The sequence below is a fragment of the Euprymna scolopes genome, chromosome 21 (genome assembly GCF_053919585.1).
Source record: "Euprymna scolopes isolate OS-2025 chromosome 21, ASM5391958v1, whole genome shotgun sequence".
NCBI classification, from domain to species: domain Eukaryota; kingdom Metazoa; phylum Mollusca; class Cephalopoda; order Sepiida; family Sepiolidae; genus Euprymna; species Euprymna scolopes.
Window position 1 is genome coordinate 82,518,577 of NC_136502.1, and position 24,344 is coordinate 82,542,920.

Sequence of the window (24,344 nt, forward strand, 5' to 3'; positions counted from 1 at the left end):
ATTTTTAAACTTTAAAAATCTATCAAAATTTTTCTATTGATTCTATTTTTACGATATTTTCAGGGTCAATGTGAAATTTTATGTTCTTTCCAATAAACCGAATATAATATTTTAGACAAACGTTTTTTTTTAATTCACGCCCCCCCTTTTCAAGTGTCTATTAAAAAGTAAATAATTAATTTACTCACCCCAAAGTAAATAATTAATTTACTCACAAATTGAAGAGAAAAGGTCAATAAATAATATATTCAAATTTAAAACAAAAAAACGTAGTGTTTTTTAGAATTTTACCTGTAAAGTTTGAAGTTTAAAACTTTTTTTTTTAAACCACGTTATTTGTTTTTCCTTTCTTTTAATGGTACCTTGGTCCTTGCTCCTTTAATTGAAAAAAAAAATTAGGGCTTGAATTACATTTTTCGATGAGTTGTAAGCTTGGAAAGACAGGGGGTCGAATAATTCACGCCTCCCATTTCGAAATGTCTATTAAAAAGTAAATAATTAATTTATGTACCAAAGTCTTATATATCACAAATTGAAGAGAAAAGGTCAATAAATAATATATTCAAATTTAAAACAAAAAAAAAGCACTGTTTTTTTTAGAAATTTACCTGTAAAGTCCGAAGTTTAAAACCTTTTAAAAAAAAAAAAACGTTGTTGTTTTTTTTTTTTAATGAAACCTTGGTCGTTGCTCTTTTAAATGAAAAGAAAATTAGGGCTTGGATTACATTTTTCGAGGAGTTATAAGCTTGGAAAGATGGGGTGGAATTATTCACAATTTCACGAAATTTCTGACACACCTACTGTACCACGAATTTGAATGTTCAATCCTAAGTGTGAACGACCGGAAATTACAATTGCAAATTACCTAGGACCTCTATCTAGTCATGGCTGATGAAGTAAATAAAGGGTTCTGTTCGAAATTCCGTCCAAATTCCTGTTTGCCAAGATACACCTGAAGAAGATCGGAGGTTACATCGACCGAAACGTTGTGAAAATCATACTCAAGATGAGAACAGTAGTCCGAAGAATCCAAATAATACGAATACACAAAGATTGTAAATATAACAGAAATCTACTCCTTAATTATACCCTGTTTTAATTTTGCGGTTTTTCTAATGCTTTTTTTTTGTTATTTTTTTTTCCTGTTGATTTTGTATGGCATGCCTTTCAGCTTGTGCGGTAATAAAACTTTTCGAATGCACTTTTGATGTTAGAATGTGTAAGATGTTACTTTTGGTCAAAATCGCCTGTTCCTTTTTTCATCAGATTATTTCGATTATCGATTACCGATACTTATTGAAGATATTCCGACACAAAACCTATCTAAGAACACTGCCAGACACATAAAGTACCCCTGTGTGTAATTTCATAAAAAATCGACCCAGCCGTTTTCGAATCCATAGGGAACGAACTCACAGACACAGATGCAGAGACACACACATAAAGTACCTTTTATGTAATTGTAGAGATAAAGATAGAGATGAGAGAAAAAACATTAAGATCAACACATTTGTGCTACATCGAAGCAAGTATATATATATATATATATATATATATATATATATATATATATATATGTGTGTGTGTGTGTGTGTGTATATATATATATAGACAGAGAAAGAGAGAGAGAGAGAGAGAGAGAGAGATGCAAAACATTCTAATACCAAGACTTGACAAATATTCCAAAGGTTATTGCTAGTGACATTCTCGTATGCAAAGATATGCTCCCACAAGGAGTGCTCAAAATGTTTTAAGAAGTGGAAGTCAGTGGGTGAGAAATCCAGTAGATATGTTGAGTGAGGCGGAGTTACATATCTCAATTTGTTGAGCTTCCACAAAGTGATATTTAAAACGTGCTGTTGAATATTCTAATGTACCAGAATTAGGACTTTTCCGTTAAGCTTTGCCGGACACGTACACTTATTGATTTGCTTGGCAATGCGTCTCTGCAGTCACCGTTTCGACAGGATTTAGAAAGTGATGGTGCACTAATCCTCGTGCATACCATCAAGCAGTCACCATCATCTTTTGATGCTTCTGGTGTTTAGGGGTAAGTGTTCCGGCGATCCGCTTTCATACAAACGTTCAGCTGATCAGCATCGATTATTAGAAATGATCCAGTTTCCCCTCACACGTGATGAAGGAAAAAAATCTTTGATACGCATACATATGCAGTGCGGTGTTGTATGGAAGTGAAAAATGCCCAATGAGGGTTGAGGATATGTGTTGCATGAAGAAAGAATTATACGAGCACGTTAAACTGAACGTGGAGTGTAAGTTTTAAAGACAGGCTTAGTTGGAATCCATCATGAAGACAAAAATGTGTTGATTGATGCTCAGTTTGTGGTAGGGGGGTCGGGTGCAACTCAATTTTTTATGGTACTTTTATGCATTGGATAGAAAATACATAGGCAGTTAGAGTTGAGGACATGCGTTGCATGGAGAGAAATTATATGAGACTGATTCAAAAGATGCGTAACGTCATAAAGACAGGCTCAGATCTGATGAGCTTACCGGAAAATAGGAGGAACTGTGAACAGAGCAGGAAATTTCAATCTTATGGCTACGTTGAAAGAATGAGTTGAGAGCTCTTGGGTTAGTAGATGTAGAACAGTTGAGGTAGAGGCCCAGAAAGTCAGAAAGCAATGAAAAACATGGGAGAAAGTGATAAAAAATTAACTTGAAAGAAAGAGGGATAAATAAAGACCTGGCCAGAAACAGTTTAGCTTTGAAATCAATTTCTTAAAGCCGTCTAACATATGACAGCATCTAATATGATGATGATGATTATAACAATAGAGTTCAGAAATAGATTATATATTTTTTCCTGCAACAATCATCAAGTGTTATCCTACCTGATACAGGCATTGACGGCTGTGGTTCTCCATCTATTTATCTTTCTCTCTCTCTCTTCCTCTCTCTCTCTCTCTAGGCATTCATGAATTCATTGTTGCTCATCAGTTTTTTTATATTGCCCAGGTATTCAGACTGTCGACGTATGTTTCTCGCTGTTGTCCTCTGCTTCTTCTACCAATGATCTTTCCTGTTAACCTAATCTGTTCTATTCGGCTTTTTTTTTTTCTGGCCCATGAATCCCATTTGTCTTTTTCTGTGCTGTTCTTATTAGAGACCTTTCTGGGTTTGTCATTTCTAATACCTCCTGGTTTGTTTTCTTTTCTGTCTAAGATATTTTAAAAATTCTCCTGAGGAACCAAGTTTCAGTTGCCTGTAGTCTTTTCCTCTTTGTGTTGGTGATTGCCCTGCACTCACAACCGTATAATAGAACAGACCATACATACGTTCAGAGTATTCTGAATTTGGTGTCTATTTTAATGTTTCTGTTCGTCATGACTGATGACAATCTCTTGAAGGTGACTTTGGCTGCAGCTATGAGGCTTTGTATTTCAGTCGTGCACCTTCCATCAGATGTGATCCAATATCCTAAATATTTGAATTTATCAACTTGTTTAACTGGTACATTGAGACAATGTAGCTTGCACGTTGGAGCTTGGGTGTTCTTGGATATTATCAACAGAAGCATTAAAAACGCGTATATGTAGTCATCACGAAGCAGCTTAACTTAGAATGTGAAAACGGGTAAACATTTTACAGTTTCAACTTGCGATTATTTGGTTTTAGAATTATTTGAATGTTTTTTTGTTTTTTTTTTTGTTTTTTTTCATAGGCGTCACCACTTATCAAGGCCGATCAGCCACTCAAGGATAAGGGTTAAAGAGTGTAGAGTAGTCAAAAGGACAATATAGTAATCAATAGTAATGGAAGTTCGGTAAATTTGTTAACTTAAGTGGAACGGCTCATCAGAAACTTGTTCACGTTGGACTTGAAGACAACCATATTACAGACAGCTGGAAAGCAGGAAAACGGAAGACAATTCCACAGGCGTGCAGTTCTAAGAAAGAAGCTTTGATCATGGAATCTACGTTTAGGTTTAGGCACAGATAAAGAGTGGGTAAAATTATTGATAATGTTTTCAGCTAGTCTAGTGTTTCTTGTAAAGATAATTTAACTTTTGACCTTTATAATTGTATAGATCTTTCTTGTGATTCTTTAATAGTTTTGCTTTCCGGCTGAGAGTGTAGTATCTGTTCCGATATTACACTTAATTTATCCTTAGTCAATGTAGGGGGAACCCATCTATACTAAGGCAATTTTTATTTTTGTCTACTGCTAGAGTGGCTCTTTTTAAGGAGCTGGTTTTTCATCCACATTAAAAACGACTATGTACCATGTATTCCTCTCGTGGGGAAGCAATTAAATAGAAATAGTTTTGATAAAATAAAATACGCATCAAGTGTATTTGAAAGCCAAATCATAACGTAATATTAGGAAAATAAATAAATATTTTGCTTGTTTGAAATTTATAACATAAATATATTTCGGAACTACACTCCATCTTCAGTATATTGTTTTTTTTTTCTTTTTTTTTCTTTTTTAGTTTTGCTTTCCGGCTGAGATCCGAGTGTGGTATTTGTTCTGATGCTACACTTAAATTAATGTCCTTAATCAATGTATGGGAGGGCCTTCTACACTAAGGCAATTTTTATTTTGTCCTACTGTCAGAGTGCCCCTTTGGGGGAGCTGCTTTTCCCCCCACATTAAAAGTGACCTCGTGTCACATATTGTTCTCGTGGGGAAGCAATTAAGTAACAATAGTTTTGCTTCCGGCTTACTTCAAGTTAAGTTATTATTTTTCATGACGACTGTTTCATTTTTTTTACGTGAAATTGTGATATTGTGCAATCCCTAAGCATCTAAAGTTTTATCTAAAAGAAAAAGGGGGCACCTGTTAGTATGGTGGGCTTAATATTTTACAAAAAAATATCCTATTTGTAAATTTTATTGAATGAGATACTATTTTTTAAATTTTTTTTTTACTTTTCACCTTAAACAAGGCATATTACCATTTGGATATAAAGGGTAACTATTTAGATTCATGTCTAACAAGGGACACTGGGGAGTTAAGCAGAAGGCTTTCTGGCATATAGGGACCTCAATAGTTAAGGGGAGGGATTTTGCTGCTTGCCCGATTAGTCAGAAGTATGTACATTGAGGGAGGTACAAGTGCTATGAGTTCATCAGAGCATATTTCATTAAAGCTCTTATAAAACAGGAAGAGGAATGCAACATTGTAGCGAGGGAACTAAAGAAAGGTTTACATTATTATCAAATTGTGTTTCTGTTTTTACATGATCTAGATCTGAGTTTTTTTATTTACTGTTAAAAGAAAACTCTGCCTTGATCTCTAATAGGCTAAGATTCATATTAAGAAGCATCAGTATAGTAGCTTTTAAAATGAATTTTATATAAACAGTTAAGATTGCATTATTAAACACACAGAGAGAGGGAGAGGGGGGAGAGAGAGAGAGTTACGGAAGCAAGAGTAATAGACCCATACATCATAAAGGATGCATAACGTGTAAGTTAATTGCAAATTACAGCTAATTAGTACAGTTAAAATGAAAGTTATTTCTTTTTTTTTTTTTTTTACAAATATAACTTATTCCGAAAACTAAGAAATATTCTAACATGTATTTTGTTTGATTAAAATATATAGGAAAGAAAGCCTTCGGGAAACAAGCGTTGATTAACTTAAGTTTAAGTATAATGATAGATATAACATTAACATAATAGACATCTATTTCAAATTTCAAGGAAAAATGCTACTACACACACAAAAGAAAACGCTATTATTTTTTCATCAATCCAATAGTTAAGTGTCACAGAGCATTTCAAATTAATTTTGTTTTCAATGTAAAAATAAAATAAAATAATTAACATTTAAAATATTCGGCCATTGTCTTGTTTGATAATATTTTGTTTTAGTATTGTTTTCGCTAGAAATGTTCCTATATTTTTAAAAATGCTGATTAATTATATTAAGTTGTGAAATCAGAGCTGCTTTAATGAAGTATTTTGTCTTTAACCGCATGTAAAATTGGAATGGTGTGATTTTCCATTGAAATCTGTGAATAGTGAATTTAAATTATAACCGGATTCAAAATGAAAATGAAGATAATTCCTTTTCACAACTTTAATTTAATTTCATAGAAATTGAAGAAACTTCATGCTCAGATTTTGCTAAACGTAATTTATACCCAATTAATGTTTTGCCATGTATACCTAAAATCATTTGCTAAATATATGTTTAAATCTGATGACCTCAGAGGAAGATGAAATCAGGACAGTATATGTGCACATTGTTTTGCTCATATTGGAAGAGTAGATGCAGGTGCTTGGCTTAGAAGAACAGCTGGGGTAAAATGGTCAGTTGGCAGAGGAAGGCCAAGGCAAACATGGGAGAAAATGATGAGGATGGATTTGAGAGAAAGATGAATGAATAAAGACCTGGCCAGATTAGTGCGTCAGCGTCTTAGCTGGGCCTACCTACAGCGAAAATGAGTTTGTCCAAAGGCTATAAAAAGCCGACACCAAAGTCGTTCAGGAAGTAACTGCTGAGGTTGCTCTGGTAACATGTTCAAGATTGTGTTGCGTCGGGTCATTTTCAAGTAGTTGTTTGGGTTCATGTTGGGTCGTTTCAACGGAAGTGTTTAGGTTCAAATCGACGGAGTTGTTCGAGATTATATCGGATTATTCCAACGGATTTGTTCGGGATTGTGTCAGGTTATTTGATAGAGTTATTTGGTTTTGAATTGATGGAGGTGCTTGAATTCAAATCGACAGAGTTGTTCAGGATTGTGTCTGGTCGCATGGAAAAAATTGTTTGCGATCATGCTGGAGCGTGTGGACAAAATTGTTTGGGACTGTTATGTGGAGTTATGTACATGTCATCATTCGGTTTCCTATTGTTGTTTAGTTGACTTGACAGTTCTCGCAGTCATACTGCCACGTGTGTTTTAAAATATATATTTACAACTGTTGATAAACATTAAGAGCAAAATCGTGGCATATAGTTTAAAGAAAGAATTTTATAAAAAGCCGACGCCAGAGTTGTTTAGGGAGGAACTGCCGAGGTTGCTTTAGTAATGTGTCATTTTTATGGAGTTGTTCGGGATTATGTGGTCGTTTCGATGAAGTTGCTCGGACCATGTCGAGTCGTTTTGATAGAGTTGTTTGAGATCATGTCAAGTCATTTCGATGGAATTGTTTAGGATCGTATCGATGGAGTTGTTTAAGATTGTGTTAGGATATGGTACTTCTCAACACTGCAAAGTGAGCATTGTAATCTAAGGAAAAAAAAAGAAAGAGGAACATGATCATAAGGTTTTAGTATAGTGTACCATTTCCTTAGGCTACAATGGTGAGAAGTACCATATCCTACGGTTAATTCATGATCGAAGGAAAAGCTGTTTAAACGTGCGCAGCAAATGCCTGAAGTTGTATACACAACAGGAGAGCACTCCTTATAAACTGGAATGAAAAAGAAGACAAAACCTGAATTAAAAAATTCTTTATTTTTATTTTTAAATTTTATTTTACGTTTATTTTATATTTTATACTTTATTTTTATTTCATTATATTAAACAGCTCATATAAAAAAATGAATGTAATTATAAGGTTTTAATAAACTGTGCCATTTCCTTGGGCTTCTTCAGACTATGTAAAAGAAATTACACTTGGCCCATATTATATAATGCAGGTGAAAGTAAAATATAAACATGTGTTATATAGTACATATAGAAAAAGAATAAAGTTAAATAAAAATTATTATTATCCATTCGAATTAGGCTTCAAAGTTATCTCCCTTAGACTAATTTAGAATTTGAGTTAGGATAAAAACAATTCCGTTTAGGGCCGGAAAAGTTTAAAATTAAAAAATTTAATAAACCATATTTTTTCATAGGTAAGGCGATATCACATATTTGAAAGGTAAGGCTATATCACATATTTGAATAATATAACAGAAACATTGAAGTATATACAATTTCTCCTTTTTCGTTCTCTTTTCTTTTGTTTTCTTTAGAGTCCAAAATATTACACAGACAATTTTAAAAAAAATATATCATTTGAAATTTAAGGTAAAAAAAAAACGAGATTTGCACGAGATCTTGTAATGTACGTGCATGTTTCCAATTCCGGTTATAAAACAGATGAGTATCAGCTGAAGAGAGCTTGATATAGGGATCTAAAACGGTTCCCTATTATCAGGTTTGAAACCGACGGTACCGATGACTTATCGCATCTAAACTTTCTGAAATACACCCACACTCACACACACATACATACACACACACGTATATATATATATATATATATATATATATATATATATATATATATATATATATATATATATACAGTCGTCGTCGCTTTTTTTAAAAGATGGAATCGTCGTATCGTCAAAGATAAGATACAAGCAAGCAAGCAAGCAAGGTCACAGGGGTTTATAATTACATAGATTATACACTACAAAATCTTTCAAACTGCACTGGTCGGGCAGTCAGAGGCAGCCAATATAGTGCTTCATCGTATGGTCCTTCTCTTTACATTTGCAGATGGTTGGGTCAGTTTTATAGTCCCATATGCCCACTGCGACTTTTGCTCACACCAATACTGGTCTGGGAAGGGTTAGGGTTAGACTCTCTTCATGCTTTGGACTTGTAAGCTTACTGGCATTCATTTAGATTGTGGACATCGCTTGTCTTTTATTTCGATTGACGAATGATTTAAAATATGAGGAAATAACATTATTCGAGGAACCCAAAATTCTGCAATAAACTTTGCAGAGAGATAAATCAATAAAATCCCATCCTGAAAATCTCAATATTTTATAATCCATGCATAAATATATTAAAACGTGAGTTATCAGATTTAATATCAAAATAGTAAATTAAAATCTATTGTATGAAGAGAACTCATCAAAATGGGTTCCTGGTTTCTACAGATATGTAAATCTTTGGGTTGGGATTTTTGCCAAAATAATTAACAAAATTAAAAAAAAAACAACAGCATATTTCATATCTATAATTATAAATAGCAAACAGACAGGCTCCTTCAGTCTTTAACAGACTATGGATGCCCACAAAGAGGTGCCTGCGTGTGAAATTTTTGTAGCAAGAGGTGCGCAATCTCCAACCACATCTCCCCTGAGTAAATATTTGCACCTAGAATTCCCAAATGGTCACCCATCTGGTACTAGTCAGGCTCAACGTTGCTTAACTTCGGCGATCTGATGAGAACCAATGTGTCAACACGATTATGCCGTATATAAAGATAGCAGAACTACTTGGTGTCGCCCGGGATTTTATTTTCCATAAATTATGTGGATTACAGCAAAAACTGAAAGTATAAATAAACAATTTGCTTAATATTGTAATTTGAAGCAAAATCAGAGGCAAAATAATTGCCCCGTGTGATGTTTGAACTGACACTTCTTATCTCTAAATATGACATGCTAACTAGAACAAGTACGAAATAGTGACTATTTAATACATAAACCAGACTGTCTTTTCCTCTCTTTCTCCCTCTACTATTTCTGTAAAATTGAATCCAGGCCGGTCGTTTATCAAAAAAGAATAATAGCCAATAAACGGTGAATATAGAAAAATTGTATTGTCTTAATTTTTCTCCCTATGTCCATGGCGACAGTAAGAGTAGATGAAATTTAAAGGATACACCTTCTAGCTTGCTTTATGACTAATAAAATATTTATGACTGAAAAAATAAAATATTGACCAGGATTAAATATTAAAATTAATGAAATTGATTCAAACTACTTACTATAAGTTATAGTAACTAAGAATAACATAATTATTGAACACTTCTACTCGATCATGGGTGACCAAACGAGAATAATCTATTTTCATGAATTAAATAAATATCATACAGGTTTCCGTGTTTGACATAACTATTCCCAAGATCGAAAAATTTGCACATGAATAAAGTTGGAAACATTACAAAAATAACAGGCATCATGTCATTACTAAACAGCAAAGTGTTACCATTGTCGAGCAAGGGGAGAGTCTAGTAGGAATGTATACGAAGTTTAATGATGTATAGAAATGAAACTTGGCCAGTAAGGGCTAAGGACGTGTGTTGCATGGAAATAAATGATATGAGAATGATAGGATGGATGTGTAATGATGAGCTCAGAGGAGGATTAAATCTGGAAAGTATAGGGAGATGTGTGAAGAAAAGGAGACTCGATTGGTTTGGTCACATTAAAAGAATGGATGAGAGTGCTTGGGTTAATAGATGTAGAATAGTTGGGGTAAAAGGGGCAGTTCGCAGGGGAAGATCGAGGAAAGGGGGGAGTGATAAGGATGGGTTTGAGAGAGAGAGAGAGAGAAAGAAAGAGAGAGAGAGAGACAGGGGTGAATAAAGATCTGAGGAGAGATAAAGCCGTCCACCACATGCTAGCATGTAAAATGGACGTTAAAATGATGGTGGTGGTGGTGGTGGTGGTGGTCTAAATAATTCAAATACAAATCTCCCGCTTGTTATCGAAAAACACAAAGATTTTTAAGAGTTAATGTCTATTGGAATACCCATCTCCCAAACTGACCTTCAAAAGATTATACAGGGTCTTTTCATGACAGGAGTTGTTATGAAGAGACACCCATGGATTATATAACACTTGCTCTACAGATTACCGCGAGGTAAAATACAAGGTTGAGAAACTGGCACAGTCTGTCCTTCTCTCGAGGGTAGATGGGACTCTCATAAGCCATGGTAGGCGCCCCATCTAGTGCTGATGTCACAATAAAAAAATACCCTTGATAGCCCTGGCGAAGCATCAAGTATTTAGTCACCGACAAGATTTGAATTATGTCATGAGTTCAATCTCGGCTGCAGCTGTGCTGGCATGGCATCAATATATATCATATTTGTAGTTTTCGTTAAACTGTGATAATCATCACGACTGTTTTAACTGAGCGGATGTGTCGATTTAAGGATAGTTCAGGCAAAGATAGGGACATTACACGTGATATATTTCAAAGACGATCGACGAAGAGTTGCATTCTGCTCTTCTACATAAACTTCAGAGGTATGGCATTGGGATGACGTTCTTGATATTAGTGGGTCTGATTGTGAGTAACCCTGGTTGGTAGGTTGTTTTTGTTTTACGGCATATCAACCATTTTCAGGTTATTTAATGGCGAATCCAATTATTTTGAAGAAAAATTGTTTTAATAGAATATTTTTTTAAGTCGATTTCTATTTAACCCATAGTTGGGACCCTAACAAGTACTACCACTCCGGGTCAGAGTGGACCTGGGAGCAATGGCAATTAAAGGGTGGCTCCACACTCCCCAAAGCCCGCAAGCTGGGGCCTCACCATCGGATATAGTTTAAGGTCATATCCAGGATCGAGTAACGCTGGATAGTGCCTCTTCATTCTTTTTTCCTGTTAAATGTTGGTGCTCCCTATGACCTTATTCTATTCTATTCTGCTTTACAGATCACCCACTTTATCATTAATTTCGTTGCCAGCAATTGCATGCTTTTTTAGCAAGAAACTGACATTCTATCATTTTGTTTATTTAATCGTTGGTGATAATGCTATTGTTTCAGCAAATTCTTTTATCGACGTTCTGTGTATATTGTTTTCAATATTAAGGACTTTTTTGTGCGTCTTCTAAATTAATTATTAATTAATAATTAATGAAGAAATTAATCAATTTCCCTTTCATATCATTTTTTTTTCTTTGGAAAATAATTATATCACGAAAGAATAAACAAATCGTGTGTTTGCATACATGCCACGTGTTACTTTTTCAGCTAAGAAAAAAGAATGACTAAATAAATTTTTATCCACATCACGTCAACCTGCAAAAACCTAGTAGACGAAGTGTTCAAAACAAAATTGTTTTTGTTTTTTATTTAAGAACCATTTATAATATTTAATAGTGGTAAAGTATAACGGATATTTATATCTATGTAGACTTTTGACGCTTTGCATTATACTAAATAAAAATGTTCTTTATAATGTACGACTTGCCTTCAATAAGGAAGGGTGAAGAACTGTCTTGATGCTCATCATGGTCATGACGTCTTTCTTTCTGATTTTCTTTGAGCACCCTTGGGACAAACTTCGCACAAATCTTCTGCATCTTCATTTCTTTGCTAATAATTGTGTGCACAGTTCCACCACTAACATCAAACTGTACATTTCTATAGACACACAACGGTCCTTAACCATGAAATTCTTCATTTGACCAATCAACTCTGATGTTCTGACTTCCTTACTTCCCCCACCATCATTCATCACAGACTGGCTATCTTCATTGAATCCCTTATGCCACTCCAAAAGTGATCCTCTAGTCATGCAAGATGGTCCAAAAGCAGTCTGAAACATTCCATACATTTCTGTGGCATTTTATTTTTCAAAGTTTCAAATAGAATTTTATTGCATATCGTCCTTCTAACGTGTCCTCACGTCCAGATTGCATTTTTAAAATTCACCAGCTGTGACAATTAGGCTTTAGTAGGATGTATTCCAATTTTTGCAGTAGCTGTGCATTTGAACTCAAAATTATAAAAACTTGGTCAGTCATCTCATAAGATGTATAGCAATAACATACTGAATTTTCAAGAGTCTATGATAATTTTAAATGTCCGTACGAAAAAAGTCTGGACACTTTTTGAAGGCACTTTATAATATAAAACCACAGTTGAAATAAATTTGATGGGTTAGAATCCCTTTCAGAATAAAATCTTCTCCGAGCAATGGTTGTGCCGGGTTAGCAGCTTACCTGATTGACCGGAAATCTTTGCCCCAAGTAAAAAGCCCCACATATCAGATCTCACGGCATGTTATATATATATATATATATATATATATATATATATATATATATATATATATATATATATATATATATATATATATACAAGTTAGAAAAGCATTTGATCCAAGGTATGGAAATTGTTTAACAAAATGTGTTTACTATAGGCTTTAAAAATAAAGGTACAAGATTCAATTTGAAATTTATTTATCATCAAAGTGCACTTTTATAAATTTTACAAAGTAAGGTATAAAAGTTTAATACCTCACCTCATGTAAAATGTAAAAAAGTGCACTTTGAAGATAAATAAATTTCAACTTGAATCTTGTACCTTTATTTTTAAAGCCTATAGTAAAAACATTTTGTTTAACAATTTTCATGCCTTGGATGAAATGCTTTTCAAACTTGTATCGTATCTTTTTAAGATTATATTTTATTTAATTTATTAATTTGGATTTTAAAAAATGAATGTGGTTTTGCATGTATTTATAAAACTCTCCTACTCTCTATTTCAGTTTGTGTTTCTCCTCACACCACAACTCATTTTTGCAACCCCCTCTTTGTATTATTACAGGCCTGAATATTCTCTCTGTTTCAGTTTGTGTTTCTCCTCACACCACAACTCTTTTTTGCCACCCCTCTTTGTCATACATGTCTGAATAATCGGAAAATCTGAATTTTTATTAACAAAAACTTTAAAACAACTATTTTAGATAAAAATTTTTTAAACTTCTTTCAGAATAGAAAATCTTTACAATTTAATAAGGAACACATTTCATATAGGTTTCATTAAAAATATTCAGTAGATAACGAGAAAAATAGAGATGAAAATTTCAAAAGGACTGTATTACTGATTACGCTCAATAGTAGTACTCGCTAGCAAAAGTCTTTGTTATTGTTATTCTATTATTATTTAAAACATTTTGTGTCTTGCTCTTTCACGCGAGGACTAATATATATATATATATATATATATATATATATATTTATATATATATTTATATATATATATTTATATATATATATTTATATATATATATATATATATTTATATATATATATATATTTATATATATATATATATATATATATATATATATATAAAATGACTAACCAGACTGTCTTTTCCTCTCCTTCTCCCTGCTATTTCTGTAGAGTTGAATGCAGGTCAGTCGTTCATCAAAAAAGAGCAATAGTCAATAAACGGTGAATATAGAAAATTGTGAATTTTCTTCCTATATCTATGAGGGTTGTTAAGCTTTATTTGATCATTTTAAAAAGATTTAATAGATATATTCTAACTGTATATATTCTATTTAATTGCTTCCCCACGAATTTTCATATATAATCACCATTGTACTTTACCGCTATTGAATATTATAAATACCAGGGTTGTTAAAGCTTTAGAGGATATGCCTTCTAGCTTTACATGCATAGATACATACATACATACATACACAATATATATATATGTATATATATATGTACATGTATATGTATATATATGTGTATATATACATATATGTATGTATATGTATATATACATATATGTATATATATGTATATATACATAAATGTATATATATACACATATATATACACATATATACACACATATATATGTGTATATGTATATATATATATATGTATATATACGTATATGTATATATATGTATATATACATATACACACATTTATATACACATATATACACATATATATATATCTGTGTATATGTATATATATATGTATATATATATATATATATATATATATATATATATATATATATATATATATATATATAATGTATATGTATGCATATATGTACTTATATATATAAAATAAAATTCCTTGGATTTTACTTGTGCAAATGGAAATTCAATTAATTTTCTTGAAGTTATATATTTGGATTTTACCGTCACTGGATTATTTATCTTCCACCAGACTATCCATTCATGTGTAATCACCTTTTTCTTCCCTCTGGTCCACTTTTTTTGTTATCAAGTAAGATCTTTGACTTACTTGTTATTTCATCAAATACTTATGCATAAATCCGATCCCGCATTTTGCTAATTCCTACCCTCTGATGAGAAGGAAAGTATTTCTTCGAAACTCTGCGGATTAAGGACTATCCATTTATCTAGTGTTTTCTTTTCAGATTAAATATGTTTTTAACTCATTTCAAAGTGTTTTTTAACATGCTTTATTAATTGTTTGCTCGTATATATATATATATATATATATATATATATATATATATATATATATATATATATATATATATATATGGCAGTGAACCCACACGAAATTTCCCACATTTAATCCGCAGTAAGACTTGTCATACTAATGTGTAGAATTTCCTTTACCACATATATTTATATTTTATTAATTTTGCTTGTTAAGTAATCAGATTCTTTGTTATTCATCCCCTTGTTCTCACAAACCAATAACCGAGCTTTTATCAGACATTTTATTTCACCTTTCTTTTATATTTTTGAAGAGGGTGAGTCATCCTTCTTTGCGTATTAAAAATCTAGGTGCGATTAGATAGAAGAACATACCAACATTGTGTTTGCAGGTTTTACACAGGCAACTGCTTTTTAAATAATAGATGTATTATAACTTTGTATATATATATATATATATATATATATATATATATATATATATATATATATATACATGTCATTTATTCATTATATATATATATATACATATATATATATATATATATATATATATATATATATAATGTATATATATATATAATGAATAAATGACATGTATATATATATATATATATATATATATGTATATATATATATATAATGAATAAATGACATTTATATATATAATGAATAAATGACATTTATATATATATATAATGAATAAATGACAAATGTCTATATACAAAAGTTCATGATCCTGACCATCTTAGAATTTATTCCTTTAATTCAGTTGACATTTACAATTCTTGATATGATCTGTTTCGTAGCACAAAATCAATCACTTAATTTTGTATCAATTAGTGAATCTATTTTGCCCTTAACTCATCAGAAGAAATAACAACAAGCAATCCATCAAAAGGAAATAAAGTATGTTTTGACATGATTAAAATCCGAAAATTTGAAGAGAAGCTGCAAATACCTTATAATATATTTCCATTACGCCATTTGGAATTTAGAAATAAAGTCACTCAACCCATCTATTCGTACTAACAAGTTCTATTAATTTAGGTATATTATGCCAAAAATATTCTATTTAATAATTAGTAAATTTATTAATTATAATTAATGTATCCATATTTATGAAAATCACATCAATAATTATAATCTATTACACTTGTTTGCATGCTCGAAACTATAAAATATTGATATAATAATTAAGTGATTGATTTTGTCCTACGAAACAGATATTGTCAAGAATTGTAAATGTCGACTGAATTAAAGGAATAAATTATAAGATGGTCATCATCATGAACTTTGGGATATAGACTTTTGTCATTCATTCAGTATATTGCTCTGTAATTACATTGAGCTTCTTAAATAAGGATTGATATGTATTATAAGAAAATAAAGTAGATTTCCACAGATATATATATATATATATATATATATATATATATATAGACATATATATATATAGACATATATATATATATATATATATATATATATATATAGACATATATATATATATATATATATATAGTAAGTTAAAAAAATGTATATGGCGATTAAGCTACACTGAATATTTCGCGTTTCATCCACTCTAGGACTCTTCAGGCTTATGCACGAATTCTGTGGTTGTTTGTAGTTTTTAGATGCGCATCTTCTATTGAGATTTTAGTTAGCCAATCAGCTAATAATATTAACATTAAAAAAAAAACACTAACCTAACAGATCAAGAAACTAAATATCCAGGCTAAATAGAGCACACACAAAGAAACAGGTCAACCAGAGGTCAAATAGGCCTTTGTTTGATAAGTGCATGCTCATTGGCTGATAGGAAGGGCGCGGTGGATACTAGAAAGCTGATTGGCTAGCTAAATCTCAATATAAAAACGACAAACAACCACAGAATTCGCGCATAAGCCTGAAGAGTCCTAGAGTGGATGAAATGCGGAATATTCAGTGTAGCTTAATCGCCATATATATTTTATAAATTACTAACTAGCTCTACCTACGTATTAAGCACTTTTGAAGTAAATGCTTAAAGTTCACGCATAAATCTATACTTTCGTATATTAATTTTATGTGAGTAAATTAAGTATATATATATATATATATATATATAAAAGTGAACGTGTCTGTCTGTCTGTCTGTCTGTGTGTCTGTGTGTCTGTCTGTCTGTGTACATTTCCCTACGCAATAACTCTGTCAATTTTTAGTCTATAGACTCGAAATTTGAAATACCGGGTACTGAGATTTGGGAAAATCGATGTGACGGGTGTCAGCCAGAAATTTGGCTGTTAAGGGGTCAAATTTCAACGATTTGACCTTTAAGAACTCTACCAAACTCCTCCGACAATTTTGGGTCTAGACACTTGAAATTTTAGATATAGGTTCCTTGAACCTGGATCTAACTTAATAAAGTGATTTAAGCCCGAAACTATAAATTTTAAGGGGTCATAATAGGGGTCAAAGTTTTAAAAAATTAACCATTTTTTTGTTTTTTTGCTTTTTTTGCACAGCATACACCTCCAAACACCCGAGCAACGCCGGGCACCCCTGCTAGTATATATATATATATATATATGTATATATATATATATATATATATATGCGCAACTTAATAACAAAAGCTGTTTTGTATACTAAAATAACGATTGAAATACTAACCAAAGGAGAACACTGTTCTTTTGTTATTGATACAAATATGTACACATGATCCCGATATTTCTTTCATAGAAATGACAAAAGATGGCGGTTTTGTTTTTCGCCAATTTTCATTTTTATAAAGGAGATTTATCAGTGCATAAAAACCTTACAGCATCATAAGGAATGAAATACGAGATCAATTGCATAGACGTCAATAACGATCTAAATACACTTATTTCGGTATCTTTTTTTTTCCTTATCAAACACAAATAGACTATTTCCCTACAATCAAACTAATAGAAGATAAAAATAGGTTTTCTTTCGGTGCAGTTATTCCTTTATTAAAAAAAACAAACAACAGAGAAACGAAAGTATATTCAACATCTTAGGCTTACCTTTTTTCTGTTGTTCTTGGCCTTCGGGCCAAGATCAAAGTGTAGTATCTGTTCCGGCAAAGACCATTTGTGGAGGAAACCCCACATATAAGACCTTGGTCAATGTAGGGGCAACCCTTCATACCAATTGTCACTATCCAGCTCCCATTTCCCACCCATCGGGAGCTGGTCCCCTTTCCCCCCCCCCTCTTCCACATTAAAAAACGGCCTTGTGCCTAATTTGCTCAGTGGGGAAGCAAATAAATACTTCTTGGCCTTCGAGCAGGGATCAAAGTGTAGTATCTGTTCTGCAGATGCTGCACTTAAGATAATTTGTACCAGGCAATGGAGAGGAAACCCTCTATACTGGGACAATTATTATTTTTGGTAACCAGAGTGCCCCCCCACTTTTTGCCTACTTTTAGGGGAGCTGGTTTTTACCCCACATTAAAAACGGCCTTGTGCCTAATTTGCTTTGGTGGGGAAGCAAATAAATAACATTTCTATACTTTGTATCATTGGTTTATTTGGTTATCACAAAGTGTAAATTGCACATTATTATTTCCTTTTTAGTTGTATCTGACTTGCCAGTTTTGTTCATCATAATTTCATTCAAAAATACTGCTGTCCGGGTGAAAAGGTAAACAAAAGAAACGTTTAAACGATTCTGTGGAATAAACCTAGCTGTTTTGTAAGGGTATGTTTTTTGTGCATAGAAAACCATTCCAAAGTATATGTTTAAATAAATAATGTTGTTTTTTTAATCTATCACTTCTACTGATTCAAACCGGCGTAGCTATGCCAACACACATACCCGATTATTAATCTTTTATAATCCAGGAAGTTCACATTAACTGCATATAAATAAATGAAGGTTCTGTACAAAAATATGTATAACATTATAAATTAAAAATAAAATATATTTGGTCTCAAATCCATTTCATTTTCTTTTATCCCTCATTAGGAAAAGGCTTCTTTATACACGTTTGAATTAAGGTTAAACACATAATTGATAAAGGGAATTACTCCCGAAATATCATATTATGTGGAAATTCCGTAGACCACTCCAGCGCAAGTAAGATTGTAATATATATATATATATATATATATATATATATATATATATATATATATATATATATATATAAAATTAAAATTTAAAAACATATATATTTTATTAATTTAAAGGTGAAACCCGCAAAAGTTATTCCATTATTACGTCTTAATTTTCTTCAGTTTTTTTTCTATCCGTACACCGCCACATTATATTGCCTTCTATAAATTACATTTATATATACACAACAATATTTCAAGTAAACTACATTTATCTTATTCGTATTATTTAGATTTCTGGGATTGCTGTTCTCATCTTGAGTGTCATTTTCACAATGTTTCGATCGAAGTAACCTCCAGCTCTCTTCAGGAATATCTTGCTGAACTTGGGAATGTTTCTGTTAAACTAGGGAATTTGGATGGAATTTTGAACGGAACCATTTATTTACTTCATAGGTTAGCATGGTTTTGTTCAATCAACCAGTCCAAAATTTCCAAGTTCGACATACCTACGAAGAAGGTCGGCTGTTACATCGACCGAAACATTATGAAAATGACACTCAAGAAGAGAACAGTAGTTTGATGAATCCAAATAATACAGATAACTAATCCTCATCTCAAAATTTCAGAAACGTATTAAGTTTTCTAAGTCATAAATTTCAATCGATTCTTAGTCAGAAACGTATACTAAGATTTCTCAGTCGTAAATTATGTTTCATATGTGTTAAGATTTCTCAGTCATAAATTTTGTACCATATTTATATGTAAGATTTCTCAGTCATAAATAATGTACCATATTGTTTATTTAAAGTTTTCTCAGTCATAAATTATGTACCTTATTTTTAATGTTAAGATTTCCCAGTCATAAATTATGTGCCATATTCTTATGTTAAGTTATCTCAGTCATAAATTATATACCATATTTTTATGTTAAGTTATCTCAGTCATAAATTATGTACCATATTTTTATGTTAAGTTATCTCAGTCATAAATTATGTACCATATTTTTATGTTAAGTTATCTCAGTCATAAATTATGTACCATATTTTTATGTTAAGTTATCTCAGTCATAAATTATGTACCATATTTTTATGTTAAGTTATCTCAGTCATAAATTATGTACCATATTTTTATGTTAAGTTATCTCAGTCATAAATTATGTACCATATTTTTATGTTAAGTTATCTCAGTCATAAATTATGTACCATATTTTTGTGTTAAGTTATCTCAGTCATAAATTATGTACCATATTTTTATGTTAAGTTATCTCAGTCATAAATTATGTACCATACTTTTTATGTTAAGTTTTCTCAGTCATAAATTATGTACCATATTTTTTATGTTAAGATTTCTCAGTCATAAATTATGTACCATATTTTATATGTTAAGTTTTCTCAGTCATAAATTATGTACCATATTTTTTATATTAAGTTTTCTCAGTCATAAATTATATACCATATTTTTGTGTTAAGATTTCTCAGTTATAAATTTCAGTAGTTTCTCAGTCAGAAACGTATGTTAAGCTTTCTCAGTCATAAATTATGTACCATATGTTTTTAGTATAGTACAAACCCACTTTTCTCAAGGTAAGAATAGAAATACGTTTCATCTGTGCATTTGATATGACTAACATATAAATCTTATGCAAGATTTTTAAAAACTATATCATATTATTCTTAAAATGTCATTAACGCACATATATTTTGCTAAACTATTTTATTTTGCATGATATTTAAGTTAATAAATAATATATAGCAATTGTGTATTTTATTTTCAGTTTTAAAACTAATTTTCAGATTTCAAGAGGACTATGTTAACCAGTAAGACGTTTTTTGTTTTTAATTTTAAAAAAAATTTATTCAATCCATAAATGCATAATTCAACACTAAAAATAAAATTGTGGATATTAAATTTAAATTTAAAAGTTTGTGCAAACATTTACTTCGGTGTCTAAAAAGTCGTTTTGAATGGCAAAATTTCAAAGCCTATATCATGGAATTTCGTTGGATGTCCTGCTGGTTTGCCAGACTAAGAGTTGGCTAAAGGTGTTCTCTCAGATAATAGCGATGGAGAGGCGTTCATAGAGCTAAGTCAATTCACGATGGTCTCGGTGTGACTCACCATTAATAGACCCAGGCAGTTGAAAAAATCCCACGTGACAGGGCTGTAACATTGTACACACGTTTACACACGTAGACCGAACATGTTGTAGCAGAGTACGTCGCAAGGGACATAAGACACGTAATAACTCAATTTTTTTTTGTAACGACAACATTTATTTCCTCATTCTCCTGCCACGCATTACTTCTTGTTCCAGCTATGACGTCACCCACGTCTCTAACATGATCCTCCTCTCTGACGTGCTCTCTTTTTTTTATAGTCTTCTTCTTTTTCCTTACTGTAACGTCATTTCGTACACACTTCGGTATTTGCATACGCTCGTCCGCGCTCTGTTGCAGGGCCAATTACGCCACTCCACTGAGTAGGCATTTAAGGTATTAATTAATCAATGGTACTTATCTGTTTCTGTGATTATTATATTTTTAAATGTTCTTAAACCATGGAAATGAAACTAAATTGTCCCACATTAAAATTAAAGCAATATGGTAGTCTGCTTAAGACGCGGAGAGGATCATTTGATGCCTACCTGATCCTAATAAGCGGCACAAGCAAAATGGCAATAGGTAGGAAACGTTGGAAGTCATTCACAAAACGTTTTTGGACAAGATGGCAAAAAATGCAAAAAAAATAAATAAATAAACAAAATGGACGAGGAAAATGTTTAAAAAATACATGAAAATTCAAAATTGATCAAACATTTTTCTTGTTCCTTTAAAATCTAAAGATCTAAAACTCAGATGTGATACATAGAATACTCTTGTGTCAGTGCAATGACAAATAACCCCCTCGCAGCATAGGAATTATCTCTTCATTATTTACGCAGAATAACACATATAAAATATTTACTTAAAATACATAATGGTACAATAATTTGGCTTCTGTTGTATCATTAATGTCATCAAAATATAACAGCTACATCACTTATACGTTTTCAAAATGAATTTTAGTAAACGTTTTCACTTTAAGATAAAAGATTACAAAACACTTTTATTGTTCCCAAAAACAAATATTGCTGACATGTGCACTTTTATATGTAATGTGAATAAACATCTTTTTACCAAACTTCCCATCCAGGTTAACTCCTATAAATCTGGTTTATACCATACCATAGTAGCCCTTACGATTTAAGGTTTGGTGTGAATAAACATTTACTTATGTTAATCCGAAATAAAAATATATATATGTTTTTTTACACAGTAGTAGTAGTAGTAGTAGTAGTAGTAGTAGTAGTAGTAGTAGTAGTAGTAGAATCATTACTATTAATATTATTATTAGTAGTAGTAGTAGTTGTAATAGTAGTAGTAGTAGTAGTAATAATAATAATAATAATAATAATAATAATAATAATAATAATAATAATTCCTAATAACCGCAACACACGATAACTCGATAAGAACCAACCACATCAAAGCAAAGATCAATAACACACAAGAAAACAGCAAATACAGACTCTGTGGACAAAAAGACGAAACCATAAACCAAATTGCACGGAGTTAATCACGTTGACACACCGGTTCCCATTAGATCACCGAAGTTAAGCAACATCGAACCTGGTCAGTACTAAAATGGGTGACCATTTGGGAATTCCAGGTGCTGTCTATGCTCCCCGCTTATCTCGGCATTGTTTCTAGTCGTCTACCACTTCTCTTTGCCACTGAACTCAAACAGTGCCAATTCAGGAGAGGTGTAGTTGAAGATGGCGCAACACTTGCCTCACATTTACATCCATAGCTACTCTTACAGGGGTATCCATTGTCTTTTGAGACTGAACAGAGGCAGCGTTACATCATATACTAAGTGTTTTTGTAATCTTGCCAATTCAGATAAGTGGGTTTCAAAGCTTTTGAAGTTTTCTAATCTTTTATTTACGTTTAAAATGACTTGTGTCTTACACACGAAAATACACTAAATTGTAGAGTCGGCCTAAATAAAACGTTGTTTAAAATCGTGATTCAGAAATTAAAAAAAAAAATGGTTTCATGATTTTTTTTCACGTTTTCCTAGCATTTTATTGTGTTTAGTCAACTTAAAAGGGTCATCTTCAACCAGCGCATGATTAACCTTGAAAAGTGCATGCCACTTAAAAGCCTGTGTTCAACAAAAACAATGCGTGTCGAAACTTAAATGAAGCGTTCAAAGTAGTCAAACTTGAAAATTGTATAAAAGTACATGGTTCAAATTCGTAACATGTAAAAATTAGATCAATGCTAAAAATGAGATAACAATTGGATGAATATTATAAATCAAAAAACAAAATTAGATAAATATTATAAAACGAAATTAGATAAATATTATAAAACGAAATTAGATAAATATTATAAAACGGAATTAGATAAATATAATAAAACAAAATTAGATAAATATTATAAAACGAAATTAGATAAATATTATAAAACGAAATTAGATAAATATTATAAAACGAAATTAGATAAATATTATAAAACAAAATTAGATAAATATTATAAAACGAAATTAGATAAATATAATAAAACAAAATTAGACAAATATTATAAAACAAAATTAGATAAATATTATAAAACGAAATTAGATAAATATTATAAAACGAAATTAGATAAATATAGAAACAAAATTAGATAAATATTATAAAACGAAATTAGATAAATATTATAAAACGAAATTAGATAAATATAATAAAACAAAATTAGATAAATATCTATATAATTATAAAACTCAAATGACCTTGTAACAGGTGTTGTAACCCAACATCCGGCTTCCGGTTGCGCATGCGTACATAAACATAAACCCATAACATAATAAGGAAATGAATGATGTAAAAAAAAAGCAGAAAGTATTAATAATTGTTTATTTGGATAATTTAAACGCGAAAAAACATTGGGACGCTAAAAACGTACACAGTGAAGCAATACGTTTTATTGTCGCGTTGATTATTTATTTTAACGAAAATTTTAAAAAAACATACTTACAAATAAATAATCAACGCGACAATAAAACGTATTGTTTTACTGTGTACGTTTTCAGCATCTGAATTGTTTTTTTTTCGCGTTTAAATTATCCAAATAAACAATTGTTAATACTTTCTGCATTTTTTACATTGTTAATTTCCATATTACGTTTAAGTTATTTCAACGCAATTTTCTTACAAATAAATCTACTTTAACCGGTTGACAACCATAAAAGCATTTTATAACGGCGATTTACTCACTGCCTTCCTTTTTTTTTAATTTATTCTCCATTTTTTAATAAACCTTTCTTAAAAAACATTCATACATTTTCTTCTACACTAC

The 24,344-nt window shown here is 31.3% G+C and overlaps 1 protein-coding gene and 1 pseudogene across 5 annotated transcripts in view; both read left to right on the plus strand.

Annotated features, from left to right (window-relative positions):
• The window catches only part of LOC145242523 (protocadherin beta-4-like), a 639,353-nt gene that overhangs the window by 215,448 nt on the left and 399,561 nt on the right, over positions 1-24,344 (plus strand). The gene's annotated exons all lie outside the window — the stretch shown is intronic.
• On the plus strand, positions 22,562-22,680 carry LOC145243147 (5S ribosomal RNA; annotated as a pseudogene).